Genomic DNA, 15,295 nt, shown 5'->3' with positions numbered 1-15,295 from the left:
GCCATTAACTTGTAGGTGGCCGTGACTTAGGAATGACTGCATCGTAAACAGAAAAAGGAAATATAGTTAACAGTTCCTAGGAACACGGTAGTATTTAGCCATCCAGCTGGGACTATCAGGTGAAATCAGTTTTCAACTTCTGGGTTAGGATAATGATTCTACACAGGTATTTAGAAAGAGAGAGAATGACTCTTAGAAAATAGCAGTGTTGGAAACTTATTAAGTAGATAATGATCAGAAAATCAGATACCATCACTAGTGGTTGCAGCCCAAGCCGGCATTGGTAATCAGGAAGCACAATCATAGTAGACAGTACAATTGCTAATGCAAATTGAGGTGGTAAGCACAAAAAAAATAATCCCTGACATTGGTACATGGCCTTTTAACTTTGCAAAGTGCTTTCACAACGTCATTTCACTGGCGCATCACAGCAGCTCCGCATGGGAAGGAGGATGGGTGTTGTAATCCTCACTTCACAGATAAGGAGACAGCGGCTAGTAGTGAATGGCAAAGATGTCTGTAAGAGCGATGCTTTTTTGTTGTTGAGTTTTTGTTTATTATCACTACATCTTGTTGCCTTCCTAAGCTTCCCCAGAACAAAAGTGTAGCCCTGGTGCCTTATACAACTTAGGGCATGTAGAGAGCTTCTTAGAAGAGTGTGTGTCTAGAGAGGTCCTAGCAGTTAAGAGGAGAAGACAACTCAAGCCTAGAAGGAGGTTGCCCTTTGTTCTCTCATAAATGCATAGACTTTTCACTTTGGAGAGGATGGTAGGAAAGGAAAATAGCTGTTCTCATTCACTATAATTGCAGTGGTATCAACCACAAAAGAAGTGGGATCATTGCTGAGAAACACTTCCCTAGAACTGAACATAATGGGCTTTATTCAAAAGAAAAATATATTCCAGATCTCATCTTATATATGATGACCCCTTCTCCTTAAAATCCACTTTATAATTTGTGAAACTTTCTCAGACTTATCTCAGTCAATTCTGATGTGTAGTGATGCCACAAGCAGAGAACAGTTATTACTTCTGGTATATAGTGTTTTGTTGAGTAAATGAATGGATGAACCCATTTTACAAATGATAAAACTGAAGTCCAAAAAGGTTGAGTGGTTTGTCCCAATGAGGAAACCATGACTGAAACGCATACTTTCTGAGTTCAAGCCTGATCATATTCCTATATGAGCTCTCCCTTGAGATCTGGTTTATGAACATACACCATAGAACATCAATCACCAGGGGAAATCATCAGACTTTCCATGAAGTAAGGATTTAGGGGGATCTCAGGTCTCTCCAATCATTCCTAATCACGTATGTTCTATAAATTAAGCCATTACTCACGCTCTCTGAAAAAGCAGTAAAAAGACCAAATTGGCATGCTGCTTCCTGAACAGCCCAAGGCAGAGTGAAGATGGCAGTAGATAGTAACCAAATTTCTTACCAACTGTCAAGAAACAGAAGCAGATGGATTAATTTAGGAGCCATCAATCACAAGTGCAAAATAATGCCAGCTTAGCAAAGAAAGTGGGAAAATATAAACATACACACACACACACACACACACGCACTAAAAATAAACCAGGCAACACCTGGTACTGATCCCAGTTTATGGCACAGATGCCTCCACAGAGAAGAGAGTGCTTGTTTATTCTCCAGGAACTTCAAGATTGAGGAGAAAATCCTTAGAAGAAATTTAGAACCCCAAAGGAGGAGTGACATTGTCAGTGGTGAGGGAAAGGATGTGGTCTTTATAAATCCAGAGGTGTTTGGGGGAAATGTACAAATTGTTTTCTTTCAGGAAGTATTCAGGAACTACTGGACAACCTCTGTGGAGAAGAGCAAGCATCTTCTTATCAGTAATTTTCCAGAATTCAAGTCTCTAAATTGAAAGGGGCCTTAAATTAACTATCTATTATAATCCCCTTGGTCCTGGCTGGTCTGCCAACTGTCTCCAAAACATTTCTGTCACAGTCATTGAGCCTCCATTTGTCCTTGAGTGGTGGACAAATCCAACATCCCTTGAAATATTATTTCTCTTTATCTGCCTTCTGAAAAGTGTTGTCTTTATGTTGAACCCAAAACTGCTACCCAGGTTTTTGTACATTGCAGCCCATTCCAAATAAACTTAATCCCTCTTCCATGTGACAGCCCATTGTAATCACGATGCTTCAGTCCCATGCAGCTAAACATCTCTAAGCTAAATATCTTCTGCCAGAGGGTAGTCCCTTAAAATATTCCAAGAAAAGATGGGTTTCCAGGCCCAGTATCAGCCTGGCTATCCTCCTGGACAAATTTCAGGATTGAAAGCTGGACTCCAAAGACAGCCTGAACTGCAGAGGGCACTTTCTCTAGGATGATTACTTGACACCTACCTCTGACCTCAGAAAATGCCCATTAAGTGGGGAGGTAGTGGAGGATGGAAGGATGGTCTCTGATCTCAGGGCTGGAAGCTTTAGCACTAGTAGGGTCCACAGCTGGGACTGTTCTGGGCTGTCAAGGCAACAGGTAGCACCATGTCAGCACGTTAGCACTGCCGTGATCGGGGCCTGGCCCCAGCCCAGGCTCATGGCTGTGGGCCCAGCAGAAGGTGAGGGGCTGTGTTCTCCAGAGGCTCCCTCAGGGGGCAGACTGGCTCTCCCTCCCTGCCATTCAGGCAGCATCCCCATCAGGCATACTCTTGCCCCAGCAAGCTAGTTGTAATTTATATTCTTACAGCAGCACAGCCTGCCCATCCTGGACCTTGAGTCTTTCAAACACAAGATCTACAACCTCAAGAGAGAAAATGTGCCCAGTACATAGCCAGGGCTTTAAAAAGTGAGACCAGAGAGAAGGGGCATTGAGAGGCAGCCGGGGGTCACTGGTGCTTTGACCTTTGACACAAAGCTCCCTCCCATGCAGCATCCACAGAACTTTAGAGCTAAAAGAAATATCACAAACCCAACTGCCTCCTTCTTATAGATGCGGAAACAGATCCAGAGAGGGGAAGTGACCCCTCTCAAGGACACACAGTGATGAACAGGCAGAAGCTGAGAAGGCCCCACCTCCTGGAATCTGGAGTAGCCCGTCTTATGTTTTCTAGGCTCTACCATGAAGGCTCCATCGCACTTGACATGGCTCTTTCCTTCCTTCACTCATTTCCTACCGATGGGATGCAGGCTCACAAACACTACACTTTGCTTTCCGCCTCAAAATAACTTAAGTATCACAGTGAACCTAAACTGTGGTCTAACAAGGAGAGTGGGCACAGAATGCTGGGTCTCGATGACTGTGAGATCTTGGCTTCCAGGTTCCACTTTCTCCACTTGTAGCATTGTTTGGATTAGCCAGGCACCAAAACCTCTGCCAGCTCTGACTTTCTGTGATTGTTCTGTGGTCAGACACCCCAGGAATTTGTTCAGCTTACGTTATAGAAGGATTTCAACCACTGTTAGCAGAATTAATAGGGAATCTACATCTCTCTGCCAATGGCTTCTTTCATTGTCAGGAGAGAAGGAAAAGTTCTGAGGCTATGAGTGGAAGTGGAACCCTAAAATGGCCCTGCTGTTTATAATGGGTGTGCAGGTCAAGGGGCAGATGCCCCTGGTTCTCCTGAGAAGTGCTGGGACTGAGTCCTTTGACCTGCTCAGTCTCCAAGGAAGCCTTCCCCAGCCCCGCAGCCTGGTTCAAGGTCAGTCACAAGTTCTGACACAGCTTCATCAATGCCATCACCACACTGCCATGGGGCCGTCTCTCCCCTGTGTCTTGTCTACCCCAGTGCCTGACATGTGGTGAATACTTACCTCATTCCTAATGACTGGTGAAATGAACAGAGCCTCTCTCTACTGAGACAGGAAGGTAGGACAGGAGTGGGGTGGTGGGGCATTTGAAATTACCCTGCTTCAACTTGTCGTATTACTTGGGGCAAGTCTCCTGCCCTCCTTTATATAAGAGAGCCTGATTAGATGAATAGTTTCCAAACGGTTCTGTAACACACTGGTTTCTTAGGTATTTTTCAGGAAAATAAAAAGTCTCCATGGGTAATTTGGATGTATCACGCTACAGATCTCTCTTGGAGATTCATGTACATAGTAAAATATTAAAGGCTCTGAGAAGTCCTACAGTAAAGACATCTATTTAATTTTATGTAAACCAACTTTCTCCAAAATCGTCTGGCCTCCTCCTCCTCCTCCTATCTGAGGAGCTGGCGTTGTGAAGCATACAGCCTGGGAAATCCTGAACTAGGTGATTTCCAAGTCCCCCGGTAACTATGTCTCATCTAGCCTGATATAGTGAAAAGTCCAGGGGATTTGGAGCCAGACAGACCTGGGTTTGGATCTTGGCTCAGTCTTTTAGCAGCTGTGTGGCCTTAAACAAGTCACTTACCTTTCCAAACTTGGGTTTTCCTAACTGTAAAATGAGCATGTAACACCTATTTGTTAAGGTTGTAGGCTGCTGAGAGCATTAAATGAGATAACAGATAATCTTGTAGAGTGTTTGACACATAGTAGGCCCACAAAAAATATTAGCTTCTTGGCCCTATTACTCCTGACACTCTTCTTCTACCTCTCACCCCCACACTCCTAAGCCCAGAGTCAGCCAACGGCAGGGCAGGCCGAGCACGTAGCAGAGGGGTAGGCTGAGTCCACGTCCTCATATGATCCTGACCATGTTCTCTTGGTATCATGGAAGGACCACACCCCAGCAGAACCGAGGTGAGGGGGCCCTTTTTTGCCAAGTACATATGTCTTTTCTGTGCTAGGCACAGAGAAAAAAAATGAAAGAAACATTCAAGTTGTTCCAAAATGAATGCCCACTGTCATCAAGCCACTACCTAAAATAGCAAACCCTTCCCAAGTCCCAGCTTGAGGCAAAGTCTTGGTCTGTCTGCCTGGGCAAGAAGCTAAAACAAAGGTGGTGACTTGAGTGATGGCAAACAGAAAGGGCACGGTTCAGGATGGCTTCTAGGAGCCTTGGCACCAGGATAGCCATTGCAGGATCTGCCTGTGGGCAAAGCCATGACTTAACAAACACAAAGCAAGCACCAGGTATGTTTCAGACATGGGACTTGATTGTGGTAGAAAAAAACAGGAATTCTCCAGGGAGGCAATGTTCTTGGCTTTCTGTAGGGACTGAACTAGCTGGCTGGATCAAATGCATTAGAATCTTAGTGAGCCAATCTCATCTTTGTACTATTCTCCTTTTCTTTCCATGTACAGCACTATTAGGAAAAAGATCAGGGGCCTTAGAGACAGAAGTGTCTTCAAGTCCTACTATGCCTTTGCTAGTTTCATGACCTTGGGCTATGAGTTTAACTCCCCCCCCTGAGCATTTCCTCTTGTAGGAGAAGGACAATCATCCCTACCTCACAGAGTAATTGTGAAAACCAAATGAGCCAACCTGTATATACCCTGAAGTGTAGCACATGTGGCTCTGACAGGGGGGGTAGACATTTTTAAATTCTAATAGTTAAATGTTCATTTAAATATGCATGAGAAAAACAATTAACACACCAAACCCTTTAATGGATGTTATTGATTGGTACAGGACAGAGTAGGTATGTAAGTTAAAGAAAAAAAGAAAAGAGAGTTGATTTAAAGAAAAGTTATTAAGTAAATAATGCCAAGAGTAAGTTATATATATATATTATATATATATATAAAATATATTTATAATATATATAATATAAATACTTATAATATATATAACATATATATTATATATGTATAATATATATATAATCCTCATCTGTAAAATGAGCATGATAACACCTATTTGTTAAGATTGTAGGTTGCTAAGAGCATTAATTGAGATAACAGATATCAAGTATCTAGTAGAGTGTTTGACACATAGTAGGCCCATAATAAATATCAGCTTCTTTGCCCTATTACTCCTGATACTCTTCTTCTACCTCTCACCCCCACACTCCTAATAGATATATACTATATATAACAGATATATTATATATTATAAATATATATATATAAATACATACATATTTTTTTATTTTTTTCTAGAGATAGTACATGACCACTACATACCTATTAGAATGACCCAAAATCTGGAACACCAACATCACCAAATGCTGGTGAAGGATGTGGAGCAATAGGAACTCTCATCAATTGCTGATAGGAATGCAAAATGGTGCAGCAACTTTAAAAGACAGTTTGGCAGTTTCTTACAAAACTAAATATACTCTTATCATACAATCCAGCAATCATACTCCTTTGTATTTACCCAAAGAAGTTGAAAATTTACATTCACACACACACACAAGAAAGAACTGCACATGGATTTTATAGCAGCTTTCTTCATAATTATTAAAAACTTGGAAGCAACCAAGATGTCCTTCAGTAGGTGAATGCATAAACAAGCTATTGTACATCTAGACAATGGAGTATTATTCAGCCCTAAAGTGAAATGAGCTATCAAGACATGAAAAGACATGGAGGAACTTTAAATGCTTATGACTAAGTGAAAGAAGCCAATCTGAAAATGCTACACGCTGTGCGATTCTAAATATATGACACTCTGAACAAGGCAAAACTATGGAGAAGGTAAAAAGATCAGTGGTTGCCAGAAATTGGGCAGGAAAGGGATGAATAGGCAGAACATAGAGGAAAATACTCTGTATGATGCCATAATGGTAGATACATGTTATTGTACATTTGTCCAAACCCCATAGAATGTACAACACCCAAAAGTGAACCCTAATGTAAACTATGGACTTTTGGGTGTCAGTGTAGGTTCAGTTGTAACCAACGTCCCCTCTATTGGGAGATGTTCACAATGGAGGAGGCGATTCACGTGTGGGAGCAGGGGGTATGTGGGACACTTCTGTACCCTCCCTTCAGTTTTTCTGTGAACCTAAAACTGCTTCAAAAAGATAAAACCTTAATAATAAAAATAAAAAGACAATACACATATGACGGACACTATTCATTATCAACCCCATATCCATTCTCTCCATTCTCACTAACAGAACCCCGATGTTACAGGGATGACAATATGTTCAATAAGAAAACACTATTTCCCAGCCTCCTTTGCAGTCAGAGGTCCAGAGTCACATAGTTCTGAGCCAATGAGATGTAAGCAGAATTTGCTGAAACGAACTTCCAGGAAAGCTATTTAAAGGGATCATAATCAGGAGGCAATGCTCTTTGCCCTTCCACCTTCTTGCATGAAATACAAGGCTCTGGCCTGGAGGTACAGAAGATCTGTGAGTCTGCGGTGGGTCACAATCCCATGATGGTAGAACAGAGAGCTGGAAGGAGTCCGGGTCCCTAATAGCATTGTACAAGCTCTGGACAGCGTGTCCCAGACTTTGTTTAGTAAGAAAAATAAAACCCCTTGTTTGCTTATGTCATCATTCCTCAGGTCTCTTTCATGCAGTCAATTGAAATTCCTAACAATATGTATTCACTGAAAAAATTTCAGTGAGTATACAGTGAAGGTCAGTCTCTTTGTTTCCTTAACCATTGGGCTTATAGCTCCTCTCCCCAGATAAAAACCACTGTTAGCATCTTCTCTTACACCCTTCCATGTATTATCTAGGAATATACAAGCATTGTGTGTGTGTCTATTTTTTTCAAGGCGCTTCTCATGATAATTTATATCCAGAACCCTAAAACCTAAGAGTGGACAACTCAAGTCACCTTAGTGTACTGCTCTCCTAACTTTTCTCTTGCAAATGAAACGTGAAGATTATTTGATTCAGAGGGTCTCAGGGAAGGTCAGAATGTGGGTGGAGGTGGCCACGCTAGGCGACACTCACTGTGTTCAATGAGAGGTGTTTTGATGAATGTGTATAGAACATGAAATGATGTGGGGGCTGAAGAAAAGGTTGAGACCTATTGATTTAGACCGAACTCCTCATTTCCCAAGGTCTCCAAGTGAGTTAGTGACAGAGTCAGGACTAGAGCTTAAGTCTCCAGGTGCCTAATTTAGTGTTTCATCTTCAACTAAATGGAATCATCAAGGACAGAGACTGAGCCTGAGGAAGTCCCCCTCACTGCTTCACTGCAGAGCAGAAGGTGAAGAGAGGCCAAGTAGTTGGGGCCTGTTGAAAGCAGACCATGGCTAAAATATTCTTTATTTGGTCCTGTGTTGTAACTGACTTGAATTTCCATTTCTTTCTCAGGTTCCTTGGGCACAAGTCTTATGAATATTGCCACATCGCTAAGAGCAAGACTTATCTGGACTTTCCAGATCTTACGTTCCAGAGAGGTGAGCAGAGCCATTCCCAGAACTTCCCCTCTTCCTGTTATCCTGACTCTCTTTTGGGAGAGAAGTTTCTAGCATCATTGGCAAGTCACTCTTCCAGTTTAAAGTTATTAACTTCCTTAGTATAAAGGCCCATGTAATGAATGTCAGGAATGTTAGGACAAGTCTTAGCCCTCTGCAATTTATAGCTTAGTTTTTTTATGGATGCATAAAACTAAGATCTAAATTTGTTACATGGGAAATCCCTACATGTTCCTGAGAATTAAAGAATTTTAGTAGTGCTCGGGCAGCTGGTTAGGTTAGGTGGTTAGAGCACAGGCTCTTAACACCAAGGTTGCCGGTTTGATTCCCACATGGGCTGGTGAGCTGCGCCCTCCACAACTAAATTGAAGACAACAGCTTGACTTGGAGCTGATAGGTCCTAGAAAAACACACTGGTCTCCAATAAAGTGTTTTTTTTAAAGAATGTTAGTAGCGTATAAATTTGGTGAAGACCAAAATTGCCGATCAAACCCAGCCAAGAGCCAATATTCAAACTGCAAAATAATTCACTAGTAAGTTGTCTAGTGCTGAATCCATTTTTACTTAGTTCATTCAGTATGTAAGATCAAATCAGGAAGGAAAATGCTCCCTGTGTCCACATTCACAATTGCCTTGTTTGAAAAGCTATGGGCAAATACATATAAATTGGACATAAGTGTCCCTATAATTGAATGAGGAGAATAAAACAGTACCTTAAGAATTCTGATTATTGTCTCTATTCTTCACCAGGCTAGAACAATACATAGATATTAAGGCTGAGGAGAGGGCTTTTTCTTGATGCAGCTGACCTTGGTTACTAACTGCTAAGGGGTGATCCCCTTCAGATAATGAAATATATATATATATATATTACACATTAAAATGGTAACTATATATAAAAAAAGAAACGATATGGATGAGCCTGCTGACTGAGCTTGATGGTTATGTGGAAATGGCGGGCAGCTCGAGCCTCTTCAATGAGCTGTTCCCTTAATTTTTCTCTGCTAAGAATGCCCTTTTTTCCTTTCTTGTTACATAATTTATGCATATTCATTATAGAAACCAGGCAATACAAGCAAAGGAAAATCAGGGAGCACTGTTTAGATTTTGTTGTACAACATTCTAGACTTTTAAAATTCCTACGTTTGCCATAACCACTGCTTACATTCTAGTAGATAGCTTTTCCCACTTACAACACTCTCCTGGATAGCCCCTCACCCCTTCCTAAACCTTTAGTTTTCTTCATAAATCACATGTATATTCAAGTGGCTTATGGTATGTCAGATGGCAAAAATACAGAAAAAGCATTATACATACAACGTACTATAAAGCATCCAGCACAAGTGTGATTTTGAACATACTTTTATCTTAAACCCATTTTTTATTAATGCCTAACATGAGATGGAGAAGGAGGCACATAAAATTCGGAATCCGAAGTTTTAGATTTGAGTCTGGCTTCTGCTGCGATACACAACTCACCTGGGCATCCATTTTTCCCCCTGTAACGTGGCAATTGTATTAAAACCTGCTCCCTAGGAGACGGGTAAAGATCGGGTGAGATGCTAAATAGAAAAGCAAATTTTGTGATAATTGTACACACTTTTAAAGATGTTAATAATATTTGCGGCTATTGATAACATTTAAAATATTTCTCTAATCGTGCAGGCCCAACCCCTTTAGACCTTTTTCTACAGTGGATTTCTCCACTGAAAGGAAGGGACTACAGTGATATAGCAGAAGAACAGAGTTCAGAGAGCAGGAAAAGCTTTCCAGGTAATTTGAGTAAAAGAAGGAAGTTGGACAACATGACCCCTCAGTGCTCTTTTGGCTCTGAGATGCAGGTTGGTTAATCTGTGATTTTAGGCAAATCATTTCTCCAAAAGGCCTTGGCTTCTCATCTGTAAAACAAAAGGGTTGGGCTGGCTGACCTCTCTGATCTGTTTCCCTTGTAAGAATTGACACAACCCTGGTGACTTGCCCTCTGTTCTCCCGGTTCCTGAAGCATGCTCTTGGTGCCTGCAGCTTTTGCAAGCCACCAGTAGACCTTCCAGGTGTGGCCTCGGAGCCCATAGGTGGTGGGTGGGCTGTGGTTTCTCTTCTCTGTTTGTCTTTTCTGCTGTATGCTCACCAATAGCCAAGTGACAGCTTGGCAGAGTAAACCACCCTTCCCATAAAGACGGCTCAGACATGTGGTGAGCAGGTGCTGCCCACCCATTTACCTTCCCCATGCCCCAGGATTAAGCACCCTCATCCTGTTTCTGGGTGGAGCCGGCCCCTCTGGCCCGTTCCCACATCCCTGGCTGGATGCTGTGTGCTCCAGATTAACTCAGCGGCAGTCTTTTCCGGGGTCGGCTCTCCTTCTCTTTCTCCTCCCGCTCAGAATGCCTCTCTCTATGATCTTTTTCTTTGGGGGATGCCTGAAATGCCTCCTCCTCCCAAAATAACTCTTCTTTGTCTCCATAATCTAAAATAATCACTCCTTCTGAATTCTTTCCATGAGTAGCCTGCACCTCATTTTTAGTTCTTATCAGTTTCTGTCTTTAAAAAAAAAAGCTCCGTTGCTCCCTGCCTGTCTTCTCAAGGGCTGGGTGTCTCTGTGCTGGCCACCCACGTCAGACATGCAGGCATTCGATGAAACAAACACTGACATGAGTTGTAAGGGACTTTTACACATCTACTCTTCCTTCAAGGTTTTCCTTTGTTTTATTTCTTTCTTTGGGTGAGAGTGGAAAATTTGGGCATAAATACAGTGAAGTTGAGACTTTGACATTAGTCTTGGCAGGGCCCGGCCTTCCTATTCAGCCCTTATTAAAACCATCATCACCAGTATGAGTAACAACAATTTCCTGAACAAAAGGCCCAGAAAGACCCAGGTGTCACTGAACTGGAGGATTCGTCAGAGACAGGGCCATATAGATGGGGCCTAGGCAGGGAGGGGGGCCTGGGTTCAGATCCTGATGTGGCTACTCACTGGTTATGTAACACCGTCATGTTACTTAGTGTCTCTAAGCCTCTGGTTTCTTATCTATACAAGTAATATGGAATAGCAATATCTTCCTCATAGGGTTGTCATGAGGCTTAAAAGTTAACTGATGCGAAACTCTGAGCACAGAACCCAGCATCAGGAAATGGTGGCCAGCCATGACGACTCAGGTACTCCCCTCCTGAAGAAACTCGTCACTAACAAATTTAGATCGTGTATTATTAGGTGCTTGATGAGTGACTCAGGGCATGTTTCAGAGGCTCAGAGGTGGGGAAGTCCGTTCATCTTGTCATTGACAACAGACTTTGAAGTATGTCATCTCCTGATTCCCCAGGATGCTCTAGAGGGTGAGAGATGCATGTATCATTATACCCATTTATGCAGAGGAGTAACCTTAGGCTCAGAGAAGTTAAATGATTTGCCCGAGGTCTGACTGATGATAAAAATATGTGCTCCTGGCAAGTTAGACTGTGTCTCTGAGACTTAAGCCTAGGTTTGCTTGGTTCATTGCAAACCCTCTTTCCACAACCACTGGAATGACCAGGAGGAGGGGAGAGATTTGCTTATAATGAAACCTGGATACAGCAGGAATAGGGAAGGTATTCCAGGCAAGGGCATGTTATAAATAGGCATAGAGGTTGGGTCAATTGGGTTGGGTTCCAGGAAAAATGATTAGACGGGTTTTGCTGAATAGGAGAGCTCATGGGAGAGTGGTAGAAAATAATGGAATTAAGGTTGAACATACACTGGCCTTAAATGCCAGACTCAGAAATTGGAGCTGTAACAGGCCGTGGGGGAACCATTGCAGGTTTCAGAGGCGAGGCTCTGATGATGGTGAGAAGCCTCCAAATTATGACTCATCGGGTTGAAGAAACTGATGTTTAACCTAGAAAAGAGAAAACTTTTGGGCGGGGGGTAGGGGGCCGACTCAGGGAAGAACATGATCATTGTCAGGCATTGGAACAGACTTGTTTCATGTGGGCTCAATGAGTGTTTGGTGAGTAAGCAGTGAGGACCAGTGAGGCAAATTCTCAGTTCAAATGAGGAAGAGCTTTCTGGTCCTTTCAATGCACTTTAACCCTAGTTTACTGAGAGCCCACCACCACATGCCCCAGGCACCGGGACACACTGGGGATGGAACAGTAATGGGTACGGACCAAGTTCCTGCCCTCACAGAGCTCCTATGAAATGGAGGAAGATACACCTTAAAGAGAATCACCCCAGAAATGAATCTTACGGCCAGAGCTGTCTAGTACAAGGACCGACTGCTTTGAAAGGTGTAAGTTCCCTGTCCCTTGAGTTTTCAAAAGAAATGTGTCAGGAAAGGGGATTTTTGTCCTGGGAGAAAGTCTGGGCCAATGACTTCTCGTGGGATGCTGTGCTTCTCCACGTGTTGCAAAATCTTCAGCAACACTAAATCCCTTAACGAGAGAAGGAAAAAAATGCAAAGATCAATTAGGGTCTTTAAAAAAAACAAACAAAAAAAATCCACATTTGCATGTTGCATCTGAACTGGAGTTCAAGGTACAGAGTGTGGCCAAGCAGGAATTTCATCCTGCATGTAGCTGGGTGACTCCACCTAGGAACAGAAAATCGTTTAGCTAAAATTGTGACATAGTGTGCAAATTATGGCCTGTCTGCAGGTTGGGGCTGCAGCTGCAGCGTGGCATGGTGCAATCCTCCAGCAGCTAACATGAAATGGACTCAGCAGACTCTCTGAGGCAGTGGAGGCAGGGCCCTGCTGCTCAGCTTACCAGGTTACAGGAGAGCTGGCTGGAGCGTCAGGGAGAAGAGGAGGGAAACTCAGCCCCTGACGTGGGTGCAACACCACCCTGCTTGCAAAGAAACATCATATCCACCATTTCCTAGTTTTGAGCCTCACTACAGCCCTGGGAGGTGTGTGGGCAGGCTAATAAGGAAAGTGAGGCTCAGAGAAGTAGAAGGATTCCTTCAAGGTCACACAGTGGGCAAGCGACAGAGCCTGGCTTTCAGCTGAGGTCGTCTGAATCCAACATGGGCAGCTTTCTACCACATATCCTAGGGTCAAGGCTGATCAGCTACAGACCTTCCCAGGGAAGACGGCACGATCAGTGGTCAGGCACCACGGCCCACGCTTGTGAGTCCCACTGCAAAATCTGCAACACTCAGGACTGTGGACTCCCTGAAGGATAATAAGAATAATTAGAGTATCAATACTAACAATAGACTGGGCAGTGCCTAACGCTGTGCTAAGCACTTAATATTCGTTGTTTCCTTTAACTCTCACAGCAATTCTATCTCAATTTTGCAGATGAGGAAGCAGAAACCCTGAGAGGTGAGGTGATGTGGCAGAGCCAGAATTTGGATCTACATCTGTATGAACTCAGGGTTCCTCTGTAAGGACAGCACTGCCTCCCTGTCACCTCTGCAGGCGGCCTTGCCAAACCATTGAAAAGAATGCCCAGGGTCCAATTCCTCTTGGTTCCTAGGCCAACAACAACAGTAATAATCAGAAGCCAAACCCCTGTTTCTTTATAACACACTTGAGAGTGTGTGGGGCCCTTTCACATGCATTCATCCCATTTGATTCCCACAGTTCTCAGGGTTCCTGGCAAGACTGACTAGACGTAAGGAGGGCCTTGTCCAGAGTAACAGGCAGTGCCATGGCAGGGCCAGGACCCACCCTCAAACCTAACTGGGGATAAGCAGTCCTTGCCACAACCCTCTTTACCCTTTGCTCTCTTCTGGGTCATCTGCCAGATGGTCTCATTCTGTCCTTCATGGATGCAGAGCCATCTCTCTCTTGGAGCCATTAGAGGCCTATGCCTAGGCAGCCAACCTCTGGGCTAAGCAAACAGGTTCTGGAGTTGTTCACATATGAATGTGAATCTCCTGGTTGCGTAGAATCAGGTTCACCCGTTTCTTCCTCCTAAAAATAGCAATAATCATAGTACCTATGTCATAGGCTTCATCTAAAGATGAAAGAAGGTAATCTGTGTAAAGTGTTAGCTCATGTCTGCCCACAGTGAGCATTCAACTGATGGTAGTTATTTCCATCTCTGTGATGAGTGGTTGATTTATGTATTCAAAAATATGTGTGCTCCTGCCATGTGGCCAGCCCATGCTAGGTCCTGAGAAGATGTGACCAATATGCAGCCTGTACCTTCAAAGAGCTCAGGCCAGAGATGGGGGCAGACATAAACAGGTCACTCTGGTGAGATACAGTTGGTAACAGAGGTCCTACAATGTTAATAACGCTGTGAGAGCCCCAAGGACAGAGAAATGATGGCGATTCCTCTTTTGCAACTCACCTGTCTGTTTCATTCTCACCTTTCTCAAGATCCAGCATTCCCACCTTTTCCCTAAAGACCTAATCTTGTCATCATGGTGCTGGGTCTTCATTTCCACTCGAACTCTGGGGGAAGCCTTGAGAAATTTGTGCTCTGTCATGAATCCTTGAAACATTATCACTTTTTTTTTTAACTCCCTAGTCCATCACAGGAAATGTTGGTACAGTAAAACCTTGGATCGCGAGTAACGTGGTTTGTGAGTGTTCCGCAAGACGAGCAAACATTTCTAATACATTTTAACGTGGTAAACAATATGTCTTGCAATATAAGTAGTTTGTTTATGGAACAAATTATGCTCGCAAATCAAGGTATTACTGTACTTGTAAATATCCACAATAGGATCTTTAAAAAACATATATCCCCTTAAAACAACACACAAGCACACAAAAGACGTAGAATGTCAAAGTCCTCTCTCCCCTTTCTTTTTAAGCTGAGCTCAGCAGCTGCTCAGCTCAGACCGGGAATCGAACCACTGTTACTCAGAGCTCAAACTCTTGAGCGAGCTCTTAACCAACTGAGCCACTTGGCCAGCCCTCCCCTTTCTTTTTTTTAACCTATGTAGTACCTGGGCCTAGAAAGGGTCTGTGATTTACCCTCCAGTCTTACAGGGAGCCTGTGGCAGGACCGGGATGAAACCGCGTTACCACTACAAGATCAGTGGCTGTCGCCACTGCCTCATTAAAAAGAACAGTTTCCTCCCCAATCTGGAATCAAACTGACATTCAAATCCAGATATTATCTGGATTTAATCCATTGTGGTA

Source organism: Hipposideros armiger, unplaced genomic scaffold (genome assembly GCF_001890085.2).
Source record: "Hipposideros armiger isolate ML-2016 unplaced genomic scaffold, ASM189008v1 scaffold_94, whole genome shotgun sequence".
Taxonomy (NCBI): Eukaryota; Metazoa; Chordata; class Mammalia; order Chiroptera; family Hipposideridae; genus Hipposideros; species Hipposideros armiger.
The sequence above is the reverse complement of the archived record's forward strand: the minus strand, read 5'-3'. Positions refer to the sequence as shown.